This window comes from Myotis yumanensis, unplaced genomic scaffold (genome assembly GCF_028538775.1).
Source record: "Myotis yumanensis isolate MYYU_CA2020_CCGP unplaced genomic scaffold, mMyoYum1.0.hap1 SCAF_1, whole genome shotgun sequence".
NCBI classification, from domain to species: Eukaryota; Metazoa; Chordata; class Mammalia; order Chiroptera; family Vespertilionidae; genus Myotis; species Myotis yumanensis.
The window spans coordinates 71,261,848-71,285,021 of record NW_027223752.1 but is presented as its reverse complement, the minus strand read 5'-3'; the positions used below and the strand labels follow the sequence as shown (position 1 = coordinate 71,285,021).

The following is a 23,174-nucleotide window of genomic DNA, read 5'->3' as shown; positions in this document are numbered from 1 at the left end:
CAGTGGGTTCACTTGCTGCTGAGGTCCGGCTGATAGGGACTGAGTGAGACAGGTCAGACATGCCCTGGAGCCCTCCCGCAGTCTCTCCCCGGCTGGCCAACCTCCTGTGTCCCTCCCTGCCCTGATCGTGCACCGGTGAGGTCCCTTGGGCTGGCCTGTGCCCTCTTGCAATCTGGGACCCCTTGGGGGATATTGAAGAGCCGGATTCGTCTGGATCCTGTAGGCCAGGCCAAGGGACCCCTCCCCCCACCCCTCCCCCCCACCCCCCGCACGAATTCGTGTACTGGGCCTCTAGTGTTGAATAAGAGTGGTGAAAGCAGACATGCAGACATCCCTGTCTTGTTCCTGTTCTTAGGGGAAAAGGGAACCCTAGTACATTGCTAGTGGAAATGTAGACTGGTGCAGCCATTATGGAAAACAGTATGGAATTTCCTCAAAAAATTATATATGGAACTGCCATTTGACTCAGTGATTCCACTTCTAGGAATATATCCTAAGAAACCTGAAACACCAATCAGAAAGAATGTATGCACCCCTATGTTCACAGCAGCACAATTTACAATAGCTAAGATCTGGACAGCCCAAGTGTCCATCAGTAGATGAGTGGATAAAAAACTGGTACATTTATTCCATGGAATACTATGCAGCAGTAAAAAATAAGAATCTCTTACCCTTTGAGACAGCATGGAGGGATCTGGAGAGTATCATGCTAAGCTAAATAAGTCAGTCAGAGAAAGACAAAGTATCACATGATCTCACTCATATGTGGAGTCTTAGTAACAAAATAAACTGGTGAATGGAGTGGATCCAGACACATGGAAGCATGGAACAGAGTACAGAATCGTTTCTGATTTTATTTATTTGGGTCCTTTGTTTCTTGATGAGTCTGGCTAACGGGTCATCAATTTTGTTTATCCTTTCAAAGAAGCAGCTCTTGGCTTCATTGATTTTTGTATTTTTTTTTTTTTTAGTCGCTAGGTTAATTATTTCTGCTCTAATCTTTATTATTTTCTTCCTTCTACTTATTCTGGGCTTTTCTTGCTATTCTCTTTCTAGTTATTTAAGTTGTAGGGTTAGTTTATTGTTGATTTTTCTTGCCTTTTGAGGTATGCCTGTAGTGCTATGAACTTCCCTCTCAGGACTGCTTTTGCTGTGCCCAGAGATTTTGGGTTGTTGTGTGTTCATTTCATTTGTTTCTAATTCTTTAAGTTGTAGGGTTAAATAGTTTATTGTTAATTTTTCTTTTCATTTGAGTTTGGCCTGTAGTGCTATGAAATTATGAAATTTCTTCTCAGGACTGCTTTTGCTGTGTCCCAGAGATTTTGGGTTGTTGAGTGTTCATTTTCATTTGTTTCCAGGAAGTTGTTGATTTCTTTTTTGATCTCGTTGGTAACCCATTCATCTGTAATAATAAAAGTATAATATGGTAATTAGACCAGACAGCTGAACGACCTTCTGGACGACCTTCCAGATGAAGCCAGGGCTGCGAGGGCTGAGGCAGAGGCTGAGGCAAGCGACAGTGGCTGCGAGGGCCGAGCCCCTTGCATGAATTTTGTGCATCGGGCCTCTAGTTGTTTAATAACATGCTATTTAGTCTCCAAGTATTTGAATGTTTTTGGGTGTTTTTACTGTAGTTGATTTCTAATTTCATTACACTGTGATCTGAGAGGATGCTTGCTATGATTTCAATCTTCTTGAACCTGTAGAAACTTGTTTTGTGTCCTAACATGTGGTCTATCTTTGTGAATGACGCATGTGCACTTGAGACAAATGTATATTCTGCTGCTTTGTGGTGAAATGTTCTATAAATGTCAATTAAATCTATGTGATCCAGTGTGTCCTTTAGAGTCACTGTTTCTTGTTAAGTATTTGTCTGGAAAATCTATCCAGTGAAGTCAGCGGGTTGTTAAAGGTTCCCTACTATACTGCATTGTTGTCGATCTCTCCCATAAAGTACTCTAGAAGTTTTTAAAAATATACTTAGTGCCGGGAGCTGGTCCATCCTTGCTGCTTGACACAGTCGCTGCAGAGAAGAAACATCTGCACAGCATATGTTTCAAGGGACCTGGTGTATATGGCATACTGTTCTTAATAGGTTTGCTCCCCTTCTTGGCGCTATGTGTTTTAACCAAGGTCACCTCTCCGAGAAAGGTTGTTTCCCCAGGTAGGGATTTTTCCCTGAAGTTAGGGAGGAGATAAAACCCCTTAACTAAGTGCCAGGGGGGTAGTTAATCACTTTAACTACAAACAATCATGCTTAAGCTACATAATCTTTACTCCCTGGAATGGAGATAAGAAACACCCTAACCTTTGGAATAGAAGTTGATAGGATTAAAATCAACTGGTATAAATACAGATGTAACAAGACAGTAGAAGACAGAACCTAGAGGATAAGTAGGGACAGAACCTAGAGACAGAACCTAGAGACAGGACTTGGCTGAAGATCCTACACAGAACCTAGAGACAGAACCTAGGGAGAGAACCTGGCTGAAGAACCTAGAGACAGAACCTAGAAGACAGAACCTAGCAAGAGATCATCGCAAAAGATCCTGGACAGAACCTGGCTACAGATCTTGGCTGAATGGCAAACGATCCTGGACAGAACCTGGCTACAGAACTTCGCTGGAGAACCTAGACAGAACATGGCAAAAGAACCTGGATAGAACCTGGCTGGAGAACCTGGTGACCGAGCCTGGCTGGAGAACCTAGCAGGAGATCATGGACACAGAACCTGGCTGGACATGGCACCAGAACTTGGTTGGAGATCCTGACTAGAACTTGGCTGGAGATCCTGGCTAGAGATCCTGGCTAGGCTTTTGATCAACTGAACACTGTCTCCGTGTCATTCCTTCTTCGCCGACTCCGTCCACACCTTTGGGGACCCCTGGACCTGCTGGGGTTGGACCCCAGCTATTTAGGTGCTCTTGTATTGGGTGCATATATGTTTACAGTGCTGATGGGCACCCAAAGAGATAAAAAAATTGGCCATGAGCGAGATGGGAACTTCAGATGTGTGCATTGACACCAGGCTTAACAAAGCTGTCTGGGCCACAGGGATTAGGAGTGTCCCATCCCATAGCTGTGCACATTTGTCCAGACAACATAATGAAGTTTAAGAATCACCACACATGCTCTATGGTATACTTTGGTTACCCTGTGTACCTGTCACCATTTAAAACAATCTAGAGGCAGTCAATGTGGATGAGAACCAACTGCTGATTGTCAAATAAAGTTATAAACACACATACTCCCCAACCTCCCCACAAATGCAGTCTTAGAACAGGAATATAAATATGTCTAGAATGGTAATTCTTAATTTGGGGGGGCTCAGGACAACTTCTAAAATTTTATGAAAGTTATATGGATTGCCTCATTATTAAAAAATAATTAATAGGCTTGACTTGAACTTATTTAATTACTAGTAGTATGGAGCATTTGCAGTGGTTTAAAAAAAACATAGTTCACTTTCTTCTTTTGTAAATTTTCCTGTTTTTCATTTATTTGTCAAGTTATATATATGTATATACACACACATATATATTTAAAACACTTTTATTGATTTCAGAGAGGAAGGGAGGTGGAGAGATAAAACCATCAATGATGAGGGAGAATCATTGATTGGCTGCCTCCTGCACACCCACCCACTGAGCATCAAGCCCCCACTGGGGATCAACCCAGGCATGTGCCCTTACCGGGGATCAAACATCGACCTCCTGGCTCATGGGATGAGATGCTCAACCCCGAGCCACACTGGCTGGGCTATCATGTTATATTTTTATGGAGATGTGTAATTAATATATGTGTGCACTTCTTTTCTTTTTTTTCATGTTATTTTAGTTTACAGAACTTTAAAACTTTTGTGCAGTCAAATCATTGTTTTCATTGTGATTTATTTCTAACCTTAGAAAATGGTCCCATCTTCCTCTACTTGCTGCCCAGAGATTTGAAAAATATTTACTTTTGTTCTAGCTACTTCCTGAAAGAATGAAAGGGTGTGTAGAAACCATAGAGTTTAAGAAATTAAGCATGTGGTTGGAAATTGAGGGTGTGGGAGTGTTCAGGGAGAGTGTTTAGCTGAAGAGAGAAAAGGAGGAAGAACTCTGCAGAGGACCAACATGTAGGTAATTTGCAAGAGATGAGGGTTAAGTAAAGGAGAAGAAGAAGAAAGTCAATGGTAGGAGAATAAGGAAAGAGGGACATAGCAGAGTCCAAGGGTGAAGCAAGTTTTAGGAAGGGTAGAGTGGGTCAATGGTGTCGAATTTCTTAGGACAAAGACTGTAAACTTAAGGATAAGAATTGAAGAGTGGTTATTGGATTTGGCCACTAGAAATTTCATTGGTTACCTTTAAAGATAAAGAACATTTTAGCCCTGCCGGTGTAGTTCGGTTGAGTGTAGTCTCATGCACTGAGAGGTCCCTGGCTTGATTCCCATTGGGGGGCATAGAGGAAGCAGCCCATTGATCTTTCTCTCCCTCTCTCCCTCTTCCTCTCTCTCTAAAAAAAATTAACAAAACATATATAAAAAAGGAGATTTTAGTGCAGAGATGAAAGTGCAGTACAAATGCCTATAGTTGTAGTCTTGAAGAGTTTAGCAGGGAAAGGAGGAAAAAAGAGTGGGTACATAGCTTGTGGGATGTGGTAGAATTGAGGAAATTTTTTTTAGGTGAGGGAAGAGCTGAACATATTTATAGAATAAGGAGATGTAGTTAGAGGAAAGGGAGATATTGTGGGTGGGAAAAATAGTTAATTGAAGGTTTTATAGGAGGTTGGGGGTTCTTGGCTTAAGAGTCTGGGTGGGGATTAATTTTAGAAAGGCGAGATACCCCTTTCTTTAAGATGAATAGAAAGGAGGCAAGAATGGCTGAGGACATAGGAGTAGGAGAAATAGAAAATTTGGAGGTGATTGTGCCTGATGGACACTTTTAGCTATGTGACTTATGTTGTAAAAGAATATTAATGCTTACCTTGCTTGTTTCATAGACTTGATGTGAGTTAAAAATGAAATAAGTGTATGTTAAAATGCCTTAGAAATTTAAAATGGTACACATATCTGTAGCCTATTGCTCATAGTCAGTGTTTGAGAAAGCCGTTTACTTTGTATAGAGTATATAAAACTTACTAAGTCAAAATGCTCCAAACAGCAAGAAGTTGCAGAGGCTTTTGGTGTTTTAGGACCATAATGTTTGGTAGTCTTAAGTCTCTGAGTCTTTATCTAGTTTCTAAAAAGGTTTCTTTACAGGTCAGGAATGTTTTAATAAGTACTGCTGCTGACATTAGCACCTGAAATAATTTAAAATTGTGATGGTAGGAATAATTAAGGGAAAATGTGTGGGAAGAAATCTGCCTAGAACAAAGTAAAGTGAATTTTCAGTGTTTTAAATTTGGCACAAGACAGCAGGTATTCTGCGTTCTCATATGTGTCTTTTGCTAGTTCACTTCTCATAAGTTTTGAAAAACTAGGCTTCAGTTTTGTTTATGAACTCCTTGGATTTATGATTAGCTCTTTTCTACTTTATTTATATACTAGTGGCCCAGTGCATGAAATTCGTGCACATTAAAAGGGAATTAATTAGAAGAAATATTTTAATATTGCTGTTTGCCCTTTCTCTATAATAGAAGTGTCAGAGATGAAAGAAAATTAGTAAAATGTATATGAAAATCTCCTTTCTGTCAGAGTCTGGGGCGCGCCATGGGACCTAGAGTCAAGCCCTCGTGCACCACCCGCACACACTTCGAAAACACAGGAGACCCAGACCCGGCTGGCCCCACCCCCGTCAAGCCCTGCCAGGCGAAGGGCGAGGCCTGAGGTCCCCATCAAGCCCTGCCAGGCAGGGGGCGTGGCCTGAAGTTCCTCGCCCCAGCCAGATGCCATGCAGCCTCAGGTCCCTGCTGTTCAGTCGTGATGTTATTTGCATAGTCCTTTATAATTAGTATAAATGTGACCTCATTACACATAGGCATAGTTTTTTTTTATATATATTTTATTGATTTTTTACATAGAGGAAGGGAGAGGGATAGAGAGTCAGAAACATCGATGAGAGAGAAACATCGACCAGCTGCTTCCTTAACACCCCCCACTGGGGATGTGCCTCCAACCAAGGTACATGCCCTTGACCGGAATCGAACCTGGGACCTTTCAGTCCGCAGGCCGATGCTCTATCCACTGAGCCAAACCGGTTATGGCGAGTTTTTATCATGTGTAGGAAATCTGTCACATGGTATGGAGTAAAAAAATAGGTCTGCATTGTGCTTTTCTTAGAACTCTAAATTCCTTCAGCATTTCCATTAATTTGCTCTTATCATAACTCCTGGGTTTCTGTTTACAATTTCTAGGTGCTGAGGATGACTATAGAAAATCACGTGGTTGCCCACCAGTTTGGCTCAGTGGATAGAGCGTCGGCCTGTGGACTGAAGGGTCTCAGGTTCAATTCCGGTCAAGGTCATGTGCCTTGGTTGTGGGCACATCCCCAGTAGGGGTGTGCAAGAGGCAGCTGATCAATATTTCTCTCTCATTGGTGTTTCTAACTCTCTATCTCTTAGTTGCTGCTAAGAGATTTAGATGTCCAACCATAGGATCTGGATTAGGGGGAATCAGATTTGAGGGACAGGAAGTTTCTATAAAGCCATAGAGTAAGTATGGTCAGAATAAGATTTTTCTGAACTATTAATCAAGCAGAAGTAGTTTCTTTCTTTTTTAAAATTGATTTGAGAGAGAGAGAAACAAGGAGAGAGAAACATCTATTTGTTGTTCCACTTATTTATGCATTCATTGGTTGATTCTTGTATGTACCCTGACTGGGGATCCTACCTGCAATGTTAGCGTTTCTGGACGACACTCTAACCAACTGAGGTACCTAGCCAGGCCAAGGGGGAGCAGTTTTAAATGATGACAAGATCCAAAATAAAGAACTGAAGAAGAGGTGCCTAAAATACAGTTGAGCTAAAAAAAAATCTTTGGAACTATGAATTCTAATATACAGTAATTTGATGGGTCTTCATGGCCATTGAAATTTCTCAGGATTGTGATAGGAGAGAAGATTGAAGTAGGCTTCTAGGTCTTCAGTGAATGAGAGGGTACAGATAAGGGATCAGAAGATGCTAGTGATAAGAAGATACATCTTGAAGGTGGGGTCATAAAGGAGGATGCTTATGATCTGGAAGCTGTAATAATGTTACAGAAGACGGAGAAGACCAAGCAACGTTAGAGAGATGGAGTTACATTTATTATTATGCGCGGGCCCAGAGAGAAATGTCTCTTGAATTCTGGGCGAAGTCACAGGAAGTTTCTTGTATTTATACCTTTTTACCCTCTTTGCCTCCCAAATATGCGGTTTTCCGGTCCCCTTTGCAAGTTCTTAAAGAGCCCCTATGTGCTGGGGCTTTGAGACCTCAAGCAAAGGCTAGGCCTGGTGCCAGCAGTGATACCTTCATCTGGGGAAGGTTTAATGGCCTCTCTGAAATGGGAGTGGTCTTATTTCCTTATTATTTAAGCAAGCAAGTATTTACAGAAGCCAAAATAGCAAGGTTAAAATTTCAAACAGCAGTTTTTATATAAGATGGATGCTTCAATAAAAAGGCAAGTGAATGCCAATCACTTCCAACTTTGTTGGGGTATGGATTGCTGTGAGAAAATCTGTAAGGGGAGAGCCACGTTTTAAGTAGAGGTAAACAAGTAGAAAGAGCATTGTTCAAAAAGATTGAGGAAACCTGGGGTTTGGTAACAAGAAAATGATTATTCTCTTGTGGGTAATGAAAAAGGTTTGGGCAGTGACACTGGAAGAAACCAGAGCTGAGCACACTTAGACAAAGAACGTAGAGCATTGTGGGATATTATTGCCTTTATGTGCTGGAAGTTATTGATTGGGCTCAATTGTCTGAACTTTGATACAAGTTGTTTAGATGCTGAAACTGTTTTTTAAAAAAAATATATTTTTATTGATTTCAGAGAGGAAGGGAGAGGGAGAGAGATAGAAACATCAGTGATGAGAGAGAATCATGGATCGGCTGCCTCCTGCACGCCCCACACTGGGGATCAAGAACACAACCTGGGCATGTGCCCTGACAGGGAGTCAAACCTAGACCTCCTGAGTCATAGGTCTACTTCAACCACTTAGCCACGCCTGCCGGGCTCTTGTTCTTATTTTATTTTATTTTTTAATTAAATCTTTATTGTTCAGATTATTACAGTTGTTCCTCTTTTTTCCCCCCATAGCTCCCCTCCACCCAGTTCCCACCCCACCCTCTGCCCTTACCCCCCCCACCCCACTGTCCTCATCCATAGGTGTACGATTTTTGTCCAGTTTCTTCCCGCATCCCCTGCACTCCTTCCCCCCCCACCCCCCCAGAATAGTCAGTCCACTCCCTTTCTATGCCCCTGATTCTATTATAATCACCAGTTTATTCTGTTCATCAGATTATTTATTCACTTGATTTTTAGATTCACTTGTTGATAGATGTGTATTTGTTGTTCATAATTTGTATCTTTACCTTTTTCTTCTTCCTCTTCTTAAAGGATACCTTTCAGCATTTCATTTAATACTGGTTTGGTGGTGATAAACTCCTTTAGCTTTTCCTTATCTGTCAAGCTCTTTATCTGACCTTCAATTCTGAATGATAGCTTTGCTGGATAAAGTACTCTTGGTTGTAGGTTCTTGGTATTCAGCACTTTGAATATTTCTTGCCATTCCCTTCTGGCCTGCAAAGTTTGTGTTGAGAAATCAGCTGACAGTCGTATGGGTATTCCCTTGTAGGTAATTGAGTCTCTTTCTCTTGCTGCTTTTAAGATTCTCTCTTTGTCTTTTGCTCTTGGCATTTTAATTATGATGTGTCTTGGTGTGGTCCTCTTTGGATTCCTCTTGTTTGGGGTTCTCTGCGCTTCCTGGACTTGTAAGTCTGTTTCTTTCACCAGGTAGGGGAAGTTTTCTGTCATTATTTCTTCAAATAGGTTTTCAATATCTTGCTCTCTCTCTTCTTCTGGCACCCCTATAATTCGGATGTTGGTACGCTTGAAGCTCCTTCCACTATCTTCATATTTTTGGATTCTTTTTTCATTTTGCTTTTCCGGTTGGGTGTTTTTTGCTTCTTCGTATTTCAGATCTTTGACTTGATTCTTGTGATCTTCTAGTCTGCTGTTGGAAGTCTGTATAATATTCTTTATTTCAGTCAGTGTATGCTTAATTTCTAGTTGGTTCTTTTTCACAGCCTCGAGGGTCTCAGTAGACTTATTGAGGATCTCATTAAATTTATTGGCGGTCTCACTAGATTTCTTGAGTGTCTCACTAAGTTTATCAGCGGTTTCCAGGAAATTCTTGAAAAACCTTAAAAGTGTGGTTTTGAACTCTATATCCAGTAGTTTGCTTTCCTCCATTTCTGTCATTTGTGACCTGTTTCTTTGTCTCCACATTTTTTATGCTTCCCTGTGTTGATAGAGTGGCTTTCTGTGTTAGGTGTCCTATAGGGCCCAGTGGCTCAGCCTCCCCAATTACCTGAAGTGGACACTCTTGGTGCACCCCCTTGTGGGCTTTGTGCACAGTCTTGTTGTAGTTAAGCCTTGATTGTTGTAGGTATCACTGGGAAGAATTGATCTCCAGGCAAGTTGGCTGTGAGAATCAGCTGTGTCTGCAGTGGGAGAACTTTTGAGCTGGAGATACCCTCCTGGGGCAAGACTTGCTTCAGTGGGGCTTTGGTGCTCACTGAGTCTGCCCCCTGAGTGTGTCCCTTATGAATCTGAGGAGTTGTAATCTGGATGTTCCCACTCTGACCACTGGGTACACTGGCTCTTGGATCTCTAAGGAGGTGCTAATCTAGCCTCTGCCTGAGGTTACCCAGCAGGAGCTCAGCTGTGAAGGAATGCAAGCTGCTGTGGGGCCTTGGGCCAGCTGCAGTTTGTTAGGTAATTTTCAGATTGCAAAGGGCCAGGCCTTTCATATGCAAAAGCCGGCACACAACTTGGGCGGGGTGGGGTCCCAGGGGATCAACAGGGCGGAGCAAGCAGCTATGGCTGCTCCTTAGTCCTGCCCTAAGAGGCCCAGCTTCTCAGTGTCCAGGTAACCGCTGCAAGCACCTCTGAAAGAAAGCTGCCTTCGAGGTCCGACCGATGCCAGTCTAGCCTCTCCCTGTATTAGTCTGGGTTCCCCCAGAGACTCGCCCGGAACTGGAGTTCAGAGCAGTCGGGAGCTTGAGACTCCCTCCCTATTGAAAAAGACAACATTGTCCTCAGCTGCCAGCACTTTCCACGTGCACCTCCATACCTTTGCACTTTACTTCCACACCGTACCTCCTGAGTCTTGGTATGCTTTTCTCTACCTTCTAGTTGTAGAATTTCCACTCATCCAGCCTTCCTGTGGTTCTGGATGATGTCTGTTTTACCTTTTAATTGTATTTTTGAAGTGGTTGTGCGAGGCAGCAATTTCCGGTGTTTACCTATGCTGCCATCTTTTTTTTTTTAAAATATATTTTATTGATTTTTTTACAGAGAGGAAGGGAGAGAGATAGAGAGTTAGAAACATCGATGAGAAAGAAACATCGATCAGCTGCCTCCTGCACATCTCCTACTGGGGATGTGCCCGCAACCCAGGTACATGCCCTTGACCGGAATCGAACCTGGGACCTTTCAGTCCCCAAGCCGACGCTCTATCCACTGAGCCAAACCGGCTTCGGCTATGCTGCCATCTTGGTTTCTCTCCTCTTGTTCTTATTTTAAAGGGGAGAGAATTAACACTCCAGAGGTAACTTGCCCAAAACAGCCAAGTTAGGCAGTGGCAGAGTCTAAGGGAGGGAGGGGTACCGGTTCTAAACACGCACTCATAAGGCTTGTGTTAATGGGTTCATCCAGGGGGGCGTGGACAGACACTGTCTCTGGCTCTTCAAGTGGCAGTTCCTGGAGGCTATCAGATTTCCCACATGACCCCCCACCCTCCCTACTTGCCATCGGAGCTGAGTAGGGTGGAGAATGGGAAGGGCCATCTGCGGTTCACCTGGGAAGGGGATGTGGGAAGGGGAGGGAGGGGCAGAGCTGGGATCACCACAGACCTCGGGTGGGAGTTAGAGACAGTGATCTGGTGCTGATTGCCCTGTCCAGCATCACAGTCTTTCTCCAGAAGCTCTGCAAGCATTGCCTTAGGCCACGGAACTTGGGGCTGGTCTCCACCTTTCTGTGGTTTGGGATCCTCATTGTCCTGGAAACTGGAGTCGGGGATTGGAGTCGACCACCTGGGCAAGCCCTTTGCATTGGACCCTGAGCCCTTTTGTGTCACCCGTGACCCGGTTCCCGGCACAACTGATCTGTGTGTCCACAAGGGGCTTCATTTTCCTAGTTTTCAATGTTTGCTTTCCATAATATTGTACATTCTGTTTTGTTGTTTTTTGTACCAAAAATAAAACCATTTGCTTGTTTCCAATAAGTACTTGTCATCACTGAAGAGAGCTTGGGGGAGGGGGGAGCGTGCAGGGATTAGAGCCGCCAGCCAGGAATGACGCGCCTCCTGGACCTCAGGGTGGGAGGCTGGTCATGAACATCCACGTTCCTCGTGTGGAGCTCAAACTAAGGTCTGGGTTTTACAGTCAGACCCTCAAAACAGAGGGCCCCCTGCCAGCAGCTGCTGGAGACCCTGCCTTCCCAGGGGCCTAGCAGAGCATGGGGCCTCCTCCCCCCACCCCCACCCCCCACATCGTTCCTCACGCTCTGGTTTTCCACCAGTACACCCCAAAGCCGCCAACTCTGCTGTCACAATTTCCACTATCTCCGCATCACCCTCGGGGAGGGGCTGTGGCCTCCTGCTGTCTCCCTGCTTCCTCTTCCCCCTCAGTCTGCTCCTGACACAGAAGCCAGCGGGTCCTCACCTACAGCCCTGGTGCCTCTGCCTGTACTCAGGGGACGCTAGGTTCTCATGGGCCCTCAATCTCTGCAGGATGTGCCCCCCGACCCAGCCTTGACCCCCTTCTACTCGGCCTCTTGCTCATCCTGCTGCCCCTCTGTGGGCTGTCCTCTCTGCCCGATGCCCTTCTCCAGGCGTCCACCTGACTCTCCTCCATCAGTCCAGTTTCCCTCTGCGAGCCTCCCTTTGCCCCTCCCTTGCAGAGTCCCTATGTGGCTTCATTCCCATGTTTTCATGATGCCCGTGCCCTCTTAACGGCTGCACCTCACGTCTAGTCTGTCCGAGGCTGTTTCCTCCCCTCACCCCAGTCCTCTCCTGGCGGAACGCATACTCCGTAGGACAGGACAGCTGGTTCCCTGCTGCTCTGCGAGCACCCGGGCATCACCTGGGACACGGTGGGTGCTCAGTCAGTGATACGGGTTGAGTAAGATGCTCAGGCAGCGGCATTAGGTGTAAAGGCCATGGGAAGGCAGACTCACTTGGAGCCGAGGGCCGGTCTCAGCACAGCACTCAGGGCGGGGCCTTGGGAGCCAGTTGTTCCTTTTCTTGCAAGAAGGCGGGAGGAAGAGATTGAAAAAGGAGCAGTGTTTTCCCTCAACTACAGTGGGGCCTTGACTTACGAGTTTAATTCGTTCCGTGATGGAGCTCGTAACTCAAATTACTCGTATGTCAAATCAATTGTGAACGAGTGAGACACGTGATGCTGGGCTGATGTTGTGGCGTTCACTGTGACTTTGCTGTGCCAACTAGCGGTGGGGCATCTGAAGCTGGCTTGTAACCCGAATTTTAGCTCGAAACTCAAAGCAAAAAATCGGCCGAGAGATGGTTGGTATCTCAAAAAACTTGTTAGTCGGGACACTCGTAAGTCAAGGCCCCACTGTACTTAAAAGCTGATAATCTCATTCCATTCTGAAAGCTATGAATAGAAACCCTTAGATCAACCCTGTGAGGTGGGTCCTGGGATTATCTGAGATTTCTGTGGAGAGTATGCAGCCTTTGCCGGTCACAAGGACGGTGCTTAGTAACCACCATCTTTTAGTGCTGTGATTCGTGCACTGGTGGGGGGCGGCCTGCAAGGATCAGCCTGCTGTGCGAGCCCCACTCATCCCGGTCAGCCCAGGGGCTGTGGACCCGCCTGCCCTCTGAGCGGCTGCTACCAATGTGGGAGTGCCGAGCACTCACCACCAGGGAGCAGCTCCTGCCTTGAGTGTCTGGTCAATTGGTCATTCTGGTCGTTACGCCCTTCGGTCTGGGCTTTTATTATATCGGATATGTAGATAATTTGGATAAGGCACTGCATTCAAGTTGCTTGAATAATCTTTACATTCTCTATTTCAATATAGCTTTTCCTCATCCTTTAACAGGTGCTCCCTGCCCTCCAGTGGTTAGATCACAGCTAACTTTTAGTAAAGGTTATAAAATCCTTTTACAGTGTTTATTTTTCAGCCATATTTAAAATCCTATTAAGTTTACTTTTCTGATAAAACAAGCCCCCCCACTTCAGATTTTTCGTTATGTCTGATATGCCTAATGCCCAGTTTAAGTTAAGGGTAGCCTGACCTGCCTCTTCCTTTGCCACCATGAGCCACTATGTACCCCACAGTTTGTGGGTTTTTTCCCTATGTTCTCATGTGTGTTTTATTTTTTATTTTTTAATATGTTTTTATTTATTTCAGAGAGGAAGTGAGAGGGAGAGAGAAACATCAATAATGAGAAAGAATTATCGATGGGATGCTTCCTGAACACTGCCTCCTGGGGATCGAGCCTGTACCCAGGCATGTGCCCTTGACTGGAATCGAACCTGGGACTTTTTAGTCCACAGGCCGACGCTCTATCCACTGAGCAACACCAGCTAGGGCAGCGGTTCTCAATCTGTGGGTTGCGACCCTTTGGGGGTCGAACGACCCTTTCACAGGGGTCGCCTAAGACCATCGGAAAACACATATATAATTACATATTGTTTTTGTGATTAATCACTATGCTTTAATTATGTTCAATTTGTAACAATGAAAATACATCCTGCATATCAGATATTTACATTACGATTCATAACAGTAGCAAAATTACAGTTATGAAGTAGCAACGAAAATAATTTTATGGTTGGGGGTCACCACAACATGAAGAACTATTAAAGGATCGCAGCATTAGGAAGGTTGAGAACCACTGAGCTAGGGCCTCATGCGTGTTTTAAATCTTTGTGCATCTCTAGGCTTAGTTACAAAATGAGATTTTTCTCTGAGTGGCTTAGTAGTACATTGAAAACTTTGTTTCTTTTAGACCTATTATTTTAATTTTGTAATCCTTGTGAAACTAGCTTTCTGAACTTACTGATTTATGGCATTTTCCCTTTAGATGTTAGTAAAACAAATTCACTGTTATTAAAATGTCCTTTCATTTTGAAGATAGTATTTACTAATTTTTTTCTTGTAATAAAATGGCAGTTTCCATTACAAAATTGTCGTTTTTATTACCAGATGGTAATATAGAATCATAACGTTTTTTTCAACACAAAGAATCTGTTTGCCTTTCTTTGTTGTTGTTAATTCTCACATGAGATATTTTTTCCATTGCTTTTCAGAAAGAGTGGAAGGGGAGGGTGGATGGGGCACATAGAGAGAGGGAGAGAGAGAGAGATGGAGAGAGACACACCAATTGGTTGTGCCCTTGACCAGGAATTGAACCTGTGACCCTTCAGTGCATGGGCTGACGCTCTAGCACAGTGATGGCGAACCTATGACATGCGTGTCAGAGGTGACACGCGAACTCATTTTTTTGGTTGATTTTTCTTTGTTAAATGGCGTTTAAATATATAAAATAAATATCAAAAATATAAATCTTTGTTTTACTATGGTTGCAAATATCAAAAAATTTCTATATGTGACACGGCACCAGAGTTAAGTTAGGGTTTTTCAAAATGCTGACAGAGCTCAAAAGGTTCGCCATCACTGCTAGCATCATCCAGGGCTGCCTTTGTTGATATTTCAGGCAAAAGTCATTGAGGCCAAAGACTGTCAATAAGTAATTAGACTTTCCTAGAAAATTATATTTGCAAGCATCTGCCCTGTCAATAATATTTACACACTCCTCCAAGGAGAAATAATTTGGGATAAGAATCCAGTGGTACTAGTTTTTCCTAATTATGACTGCACCCCTTTGGAAAATGTTGGTTAAAGCAGGATGCTTATTTGCTTATGTATAACATGAGGATAGTTAAATGTATTATGATTCTGTTTTCCAAATCCCAAATTGTTGTACATTAAATAAATATTTGATATTTGGATATGCCTGGAAAACTGGAACCTGTGGTTTCATATTCATTTGTTCAACAAATATTATGTGTCTGCTCTATTCTAGGTATTGTGCTAGGCCCTGGAATAGAGTGGAGCTAACAGTCTAGTGGGAAAGACATTCATTAAGACATAGTTTTAAAAATAATTACAGTTGTGGGTTGGTGCTATAAAGAAATACAGGGTACTATGAGAGCATATAACAGGGAGACCTTATTTGATGTTGGGGTTTAAGGAAACTTTCTTGAAGAAGTTACATTTAAGCTTAGGCATGAAGGGTGAATTGGAATTAGGTTTGAGGCATCTAGGAAGATCTTAGGCAAAGGGTAAGGAACATGATTGTGCAGACTTGAGTTATGGGGCAGCAAGAGGGAATGGTGTTTCTTTTCTTTCTTTCTTTTTAAAAAATATATTCATTTCAGACAGAGGAAGGGAAAGGGAGAGAGAGAGAGAGAGAGAGAGAGAGAGAGAGAGAAACATCCATGATGAGAGAGAATCATGGATTGGCTGCCTCCTGCACACCCCCCGCTGGGGATTGAGCCTGCAACCTGGGCATGTGCCCTTGACCGGGAATTGAACCCGGGACCCTTCAGTCTGCAGGCCGACGTTGTATCCACTGAGCCAAGCCGGCTGGGGCAGAATGGTGTTTCTTAATGACTATTGATTACATTCCATCACATCTATCCTATTTTTAATCCTCCTGTTAACACATTTTGTAAAATATGCTTTTAATAGCATTACTATCTGATTTAGAAACTTTTTACAGCTCTTCATTGGGTAGATTATTAAGCTCTTTGAGGTTAGGAGTCCTGTTGCTTTAAATTCCTTAGTCCAAGGTTTTAGATATTGGAGTGAATCATACTTTGCCTCTTGACATGAGTTGGTGCAGCACTAAATGGTAGGCAACAATGGAGTGCGAGTTTTTAAAATCCTTACCTGAGGCTATGTTTTTTTCCCATTGCTTTTCAGAGAGAGCAGAAGGAAGTGGGGGGGGGGGGGGAGGGGGCGGAGAGAAAGAGAAACATCAATGTGAGAGAGACATTGACTGGTTGTCTTCCACATGTGCCCCCACTAGGGGGCGGGGAACTAACTGCAACCTAGGTACATGCTCTTGACTGGGAACCTGTGACCCTTTCGGTGTTGTGGCCAACACCCTAACCATTGAGCAACATCGGCCAGGGCATGATCCCTCTTTTATGCCCCTTGACTAGCACACAAGTTTTTATGGCCAGTGAAGGACTTTGTGTAAAAATACCAAGTCTTTTTTGTAGCCCATTCTATATGTAGTTCTTATTTTAAGAGTGATCTTATTGTATTGAATTAAGATATTGTAAATAGGATCATAACCCAGGGGTTTTTAGATGTGGCAATGGTCTCATTTGAAGAGTGAGGTCATGTCTTTTCTAGTTATTTAAGAGAGGTATGATTCAATAGAAATCTGAACTGAGAAGGTGGGATCTGAATAGATTGGATAAGGAATATAGTTTGTCTTGTTGGTGGATTTTGTTAAGCTGTGCCAACTCTTTGGGTTCTAATATAGACATCTGAATAGTGCATGAGGTGCCAGTCTTTCCTCTATCCTCAGCATATACAAGGCACTCAAATATTTGTTGAATGTGCATGTGAATGGGGGCCTATGTGCTTATAGAGCAATCTTGGATCAAAATTGTGTACTTTCTAAGCCAGATTGCTTATATTCCAGGCGTTCTCTGTCTCCAACTCCCCCCCCCCCCCCCCAAATATTTAGTTAAACCAAGGGAAGGATTTTTTTGGATTAGGCTGGGTGAACAAGGTAAGCTATGATAACTTGAGAGAATTCTAACAGCAAGGTAAAATTCAGGAGCATCAATTCTAGCAGTTAGCTTGGCATTTTTAAAACTTGGGTTATATAATGATGCCTTTTAAAGGGAGAAGTTATTACAGAGCAAAAAAAAAAAAGAAAGAAAAATACAACCAAGGACCCCAGTTTGAGAAACACTGCATTAAAAGTCAAATGTAACTGTTTGCCCTAGCCGGTTTGGCTCAGTGGATAGAGTTTCAGCCTGCGGACCAAAGGGTCCAGGGTTCAATTCTGGTCAAGGGCATGTACCTTGGTTGCAGGCTCCTCCCCACCAAGGTACTACAGGGGTCCTGCAGGAGGCAACCAATTGATGTGCTTCTCTCACATCGATGTTTCTGTCTTTCTCTCTCTCCCACTCTTTCTAAAAAAAATCAATGGAAAAATATCCCCAGGTGAGGATTAAAAAAAAAAAAGTTAAATGTAACTGTTTAAGAGGTTACTTAAAAAAGCAAACAAAAGAGAAGTGGTTACTTGGTACTAGCTTGATGTCAAACCAAAACTGGGCCACTGAAATGATGTTGCAGTATTATTTTTAGATTATCTATATAAAAACAGTTAATAGGCTGTCAGATTATTTTCTTTTTAATCCTCACTCAAGGATATGTGCTTATTTTTACTTATTTTTTTAGGGCAAAAGGAACGGTGTGTGTGAGTTTGGGGGTGGGGGTGGGGGGGAGACAGGGAATATAGTTTGTCTCGTTGATGGGAACATCAGTGTGAGAGAGAAACATTGATTGGTTGCCTCCGGTATGTTCCTGACTGGGATGGAACCCACAGCCCTTCTTGGTGTATAGGATGACCACTCCAACCAACTCACCCAGCCAGAGTTCTCAGATTCTTGATAATACATCTCTAGACCTTCATATAGGTTAGGCAGGCCCCACTTTGAATCAAAGTTTACCTCTCCTGCCGGGAGATCGAGTGGTGAATCTTGAAAATTTGGTGGTGTTTTTAAAAAAATATCTGGCATTTCATTCTATGTTTGCCTAGTATAGGGAAAGAGTAGCAAAAGAAAATCTCCACTCTCCTTCCCCACTAAGGTGTCCTCCCAGATTTCCCAATTAGAGATGCTATTTGTGTTAACTTGTGTTGGGATCCAGTTACCACTAGGCAATGGTTGTTAAGCAGTTATCAGTCATTTACACCTTATGATCAGATGCTTTAATGCTAAGTCAACACACTTTATTTCTGCCTCAGAAAATGGAAATTTTGTATGAGGAAATCTTAGACACTTGAAAGTAAAGCATTCTTGGATGAGCTGAGGTTGAAATTCTGACAAGGCAGCTTACAGGAAAGGGATTTTTGGAGTCAGGGAAGAGGAGGGTGTCAAAAAACTTCTCAGTTTTGCCTAAGATTTTGGGCATTAATCATTTGTTTTACTTGCAGTGCTCTTGAGAGCACTTACAAACTTTAGCTCATACACTTTCTAGTATACTAATTTCATCACAATTTCTTCCCATGGCATACCTCTGAAGAGAAGAACGAAGAAAAAGAAGACTCTTACTAATATGCCTGGAGTCTAGCTCAGATCAGTCTTGTTGGATAAGCCTCCTCCTCTTGGCTCCTTTCTTTCAACCTCCTTATTCTTCTTCTTCATAGAACTTTGTATTTAGTCATCTAGCATGAAGGTTCTCAGTACTTGCTAATTCATCTAAGAGAGTAAAAGAAAAGTTTGGAAACATGGACCACATATCTGCTCTCATACTACTACTATTTTGCCTCTTTTCTCTTTACTTTTTTACTGTAGTGTTAGCAGCACAGAGGAAAGAGCAGCTGGTTAGGAATAGGGAAGAAAAAATATAATTTTTTGGGAGAAATACTGTCCATTAACTTAGTTCTGCTATTTTCTGACAGATATTCGGTAATTTTTTTCTTTGCACTTCATGGCTTAAATAGCTTGAACAAACAAGAATTGAAAACACAGGATCAAGGCATTAAAGTTCAGATAATGCTCTATTGTGCAAAATTCTCGTTTCCAAGTTTGACTGTTTTAACAGGTGAGGAGTTAATTTAACCAGGTAAGTTAGTGCCAACTCTTCTTCCCTTCCCATTCAGCATTGAGGTTTTCGTTCTCCTCCCTACTTTCCTAGTGTTCTTCCGTCGTTGATGTTGCAAACTCGACCACTCGTTTCTCAAGGTCTTTTCTTCAAGATTTCCCGAAGTTTTGGCGCCATCCAGGCCCACAGAACATTGGGGAGGAAGATCTCCGACTCATTTGACGGGCTCACGAAGCCCTGGGGACTGTGGATACCCTTGTGGGTGGAGCTGGGCGCGGTAGGGGCGGAGCCGGCGAGGAGCCCTAGGGAACCGGTGGAAGGCACAATTTGAGAAAGCCCGCAAGCAAAGTTTTCACGGTTTTCACGAAGGCTTCGTGTGCGAGGCTGAGGGAATTGGGGTGCCTCTCTCCTGCCTCGCCTTTCTTCATTCTGGAAGCTTCAGTAGGCTGATCTCAGTTGCTGGAACCCGGAAAGGCAGCGGCTTCAGCTCCAGGGGCGGGTCCCAAGGGTCTTGTGGCTGCTACGGGGCCATTTGGCCTCCTGGTGTTGGGGGAGGGGCGAGGGAGGTGCTGCTTGAGCCTCCTTTTGCGCTTGCGCGGCGGTCTCCGAGCGGGTAGGAGCGCCTGCGCGGTGACGTGGACGTCCCGTGCGCGCGCAGGCTCTTCAGCTGGAGCGGACACACGGTGTGCGAACGGAACAAAATAACCCGCCCCCAGCGGGATGTGAAGGACTCCGGGTGAGGCCGGCCACGCCCCGCACGGTAACTCTCGGGCCTGGGCAGGGGGGGTGTTGCTGTAGTACTGGCCCGATTGGAGTTTTTTGAGAGTTTGAAGCTCTTGTGTATTTGAGCGGCGTGAGAGACCTTCCGCTGAGCGATCTTCGCACGCCGCGGCCGGGCCCGGCCTTGCGCTGGGCCGTCTTTGGCGCGCGCCTTTGGTCCCCCCCCCCCCCCCCCATGCCCCCAGCGAGGCTGCGCATGTCACCTCGCGCGCGCCCCCGGCCTTACTTCCGCGTCGCGCAGCAAACAGACTAGGAGCATCGACGCCAAAGAGAGCGGCCACGAGGCGGGCGGGGTGAGAAGCGCCCTTGGCGCGGTCCTGCGCTCGCGTGCGTGGGGTGTCGCACCGCATGCTACGATCCGCGTGACGACTTCCATTCGGGCGTTTGGCTTTAAGTCGAGAGCTCTGCTGCTGCGCTTTGCACTTTAGAGCCCAGGTCTCAGGGTTTCAAAACTCCGAGGTAAACGGTGCTGACGTCGCTTTTCTTAAGGAGCTGTGTGCGGCATTTTGACACCCGTACACATCTCTTACTACCATGTGATTTTCGAGTAAATTGTTTGAGGCAGGACCGCGAGTTTAATAAAAAAGGAGGGCGAGGAAGTGAGCTGTATAAGAGTCGGAACTTGGTAAACAAAGGACTGGTGGTTCGAAAGTGCAGAAATGAGGGCGGGGGAAACAGGTGGGAAGCGCAGGTGTTTATTTTCTTTTTCTCTCTGTGGAGCAGCCTGGGCTAGTTCTCTTTTCATGAGGCTTCCCGCTTCTGTTAAATTGTCAAATAGGTGGGTCGGGGGCATAAACCCCTCTGAAGCACCAGTAACCAAAGTTGAGGAATCTGTGTGCGAAGATTATGAAGTTAGGGATCTTTCAAATTGGGTTGAGAGTAGCAAGTGGTAGTGTCTTGCTGTGAAGATTTTTGCTTTGCCTTTGGAACCCCGGGGATGCCTCCTCCTGGCAAGGATGGAAGCAGGGAACGCTGAAGGAGGTCTAAAAGGACGGATTATTGATGGCAGTAACCCAAGTACCTTCGATTTAGGGGAAAACCACTCCCCCAGGGTTCACGTCGCCGGAGCAGACACGAGGATCAAGAGAATTTGCGCGCCGCCGTGTGTGTTGTAAAGCTCCACAGGCTTCTGCGGCGGGGTTCCTAGCAGACTTTTCCTGCTCTGCCTTTACATTTTGGACACGTCGTTGTGGCTAGATTGCAGGGAAAGTGCCTGGAGGCTACGTGATGGCTGCTGGGAGGGGCTGGCTTGGAGAGAAGGGTACTGGGTTCAGGGTTACAGAATGTGACTGGGTCCCCCGGAGTGATCCGTGGTTCCGGCGGACGGCACGTGATCTGTCGGGACTGCTCTTCCCCGGAAGAGCTTTCCTTGCAGCGTCTTTTCACGTGGTTCTTGGCTCAGTGGATAGGGCCTCTGCAGTTGAAAAGCGGTGATTGTGGGCAATTAATAGTCGTCGGCGACTGCACCTCCTCGGCACTGGCCTGAGCCTTTCTGTTCCCAAGGGTATGGGATCAGCCTTAGTGTTTTTTGCCTCCGAAGTGTTGTGTTGTTTTCCTATCCTCCGGTTGAGTGGGTTGGGTTTACTTAACAGAAAACACATGCTTAGGAATTGAGGGAATTCAGTGCCCTGGGTACCTTGCCATACTTACTACTCCAAGGAAGGGTGGCTCTTTGGTTACTGTCCATTTCTGCCATAAAAGTTCTTCAAATTCTTAATGCAATTGCTAGGGACCTGAGAACTTGCTAACCCCAAGTTGTAGTTAAGGGACCATTCATAGGAATAATATTTCCAACGAATGGTATCTGGGGAGAGAAGATCGAGCGTACTATTTTAGGCAGAAGTGATTCTGTGCCTTAAAATCTAAAGCATTAGAGATAGTATTTTGAAATTTACCTTATTAGGATGGTGATGATGATAAAAGAAAATGCCCATGATATTGACTGGTTGGGAATAAGTGCTGACTAATAGACAAGTACCATTTATTTAATTTTAAAAATTAATCTAATGACAATTAAGAACCGGTAGTTGAATATTTTACTGACTTTGCTATATTTTCTGATTACTTTTATACTTAAAATATATTTTTTTAAGCTTTTTAAAATTTCTGGGTCTATTGTATATTGGTAAATACTGAAATTTGAGTCAACCTATTCTCTTAAAATTTAAGTTTCAGAAATGTAATTTACCTTAACCATACTCTTGTGAATGATCATATTAAGGAACAAACTAACATCTTGGTGCCTACAGTACATTAATGCATTTGTTATATGAAAGGTTATGGTTATTTTTTAGCAACCTTGGAAACATTTCAGAATAAGTATTTGAATATTTTTTGTTTTAAAAGTAATGGTATTGGTTTGGAATTTCGATTGATTTTTTTGTGTGTTCAGTACATGAATTATTAAGTTAGGTAATTATCTAGTAAACTAGTGTGTTTTGTAAGTTGTATGAGGGTCACCGCTTTAGTAGTTAGAACACCTACAAAAGGGGTCATTGGTGAAAAGACATTTAGAATAGGGACTCTGAAATTTTAAGTTTATTTATGGAACTTGCCACATTACTTATCTCAAAACATTCTTTGTGAAAGCTACTGTTTGTCTCTCTCTCCTATGACATTTTCAGAATGTTACTTACATATTTCTCATCTACGATTAAACATTCCTCAGATAATTACTTTATGCAGATGAAAAGTTTGCTCTTGAAAAGCTGAACTGAGATTATTATTATTTATTTATTTATTTTTATTCTTTTAAAAAAATATTATAATAAGTATTACAAAGGGTATTACATATGTGTCCTTCCCCCACCCCCCGCCCTTGACAATCCCCTGCCCTCCCTTACCCCCCAGTGTCTTATGTCCATTAGTTATGCTTATATGTATGCATACAAGTCCTTCGGTTGATCTCTTACTCCCCTCCCTTCTGCCCCCCAACCCTCTCTGGCCTTCCCACTGCAGTTTGACAATCAGTTTGAGGCAGCTCTGCCTCTGTATCTATTATTGTTCAAAAGTTTGTAATGGTCTTTATTATCCATGAATGAGTGAGATCATGTGGTATTTTTCCTTCATTGACTGGCTTATTTCACTTAGCATAATGCTCTCCAGTTCTATCCATGCTGTTGCAAATGGTAAGAGTTCCTTCTTTTTTACAGCAGCATAGTATTCCATCGTGTAGATGTACCACAGTTTTCTAATCCATTCATCTACTGATGGGCACTTAGGCTGTTTCCAGATCTTAGCTATGGTGAATTGTGCTGCTATGAACATATGGGTGCACATATCCTTTCTGATTGGTGTTTCTGGTTTCTTGGGATATATTCCTAGGAGTGGGATCACAGGGTCAAATGGGAGTTCCATTTCCAGCTTTTTGAGGAAACTCCATACTGTCTTCCAT

The 23,174-nt window shown here is 43.8% G+C and overlaps 1 protein-coding gene across 20 annotated transcripts in view; it reads left to right on the top strand.

The window, feature by feature from the left end:
• MGA (MAX dimerization protein MGA) overlaps positions 1-23,174 on the top strand; it is a 144,815-nt gene that overhangs the window by 20,219 nt on the left and 101,422 nt on the right. For 16 of the 20 annotated variants that reach the window (XM_070424841.1, XM_070424813.1, XM_070424806.1 and 13 more), the window contains exon 1: positions 19,678-19,760. The exons of 2 other annotated variants lie outside the window; for them this stretch is intronic. The gene's annotated coding sequence lies outside the window, so the exon portion shown is untranslated. Of the gene's footprint in view, positions 1-19,677; positions 19,761-20,151; positions 20,240-23,174 lie in introns of those variants that run through there. 2 more of the 20 variants (XM_070424780.1, XM_070424763.1) reach the window with 2 other exon arrangements.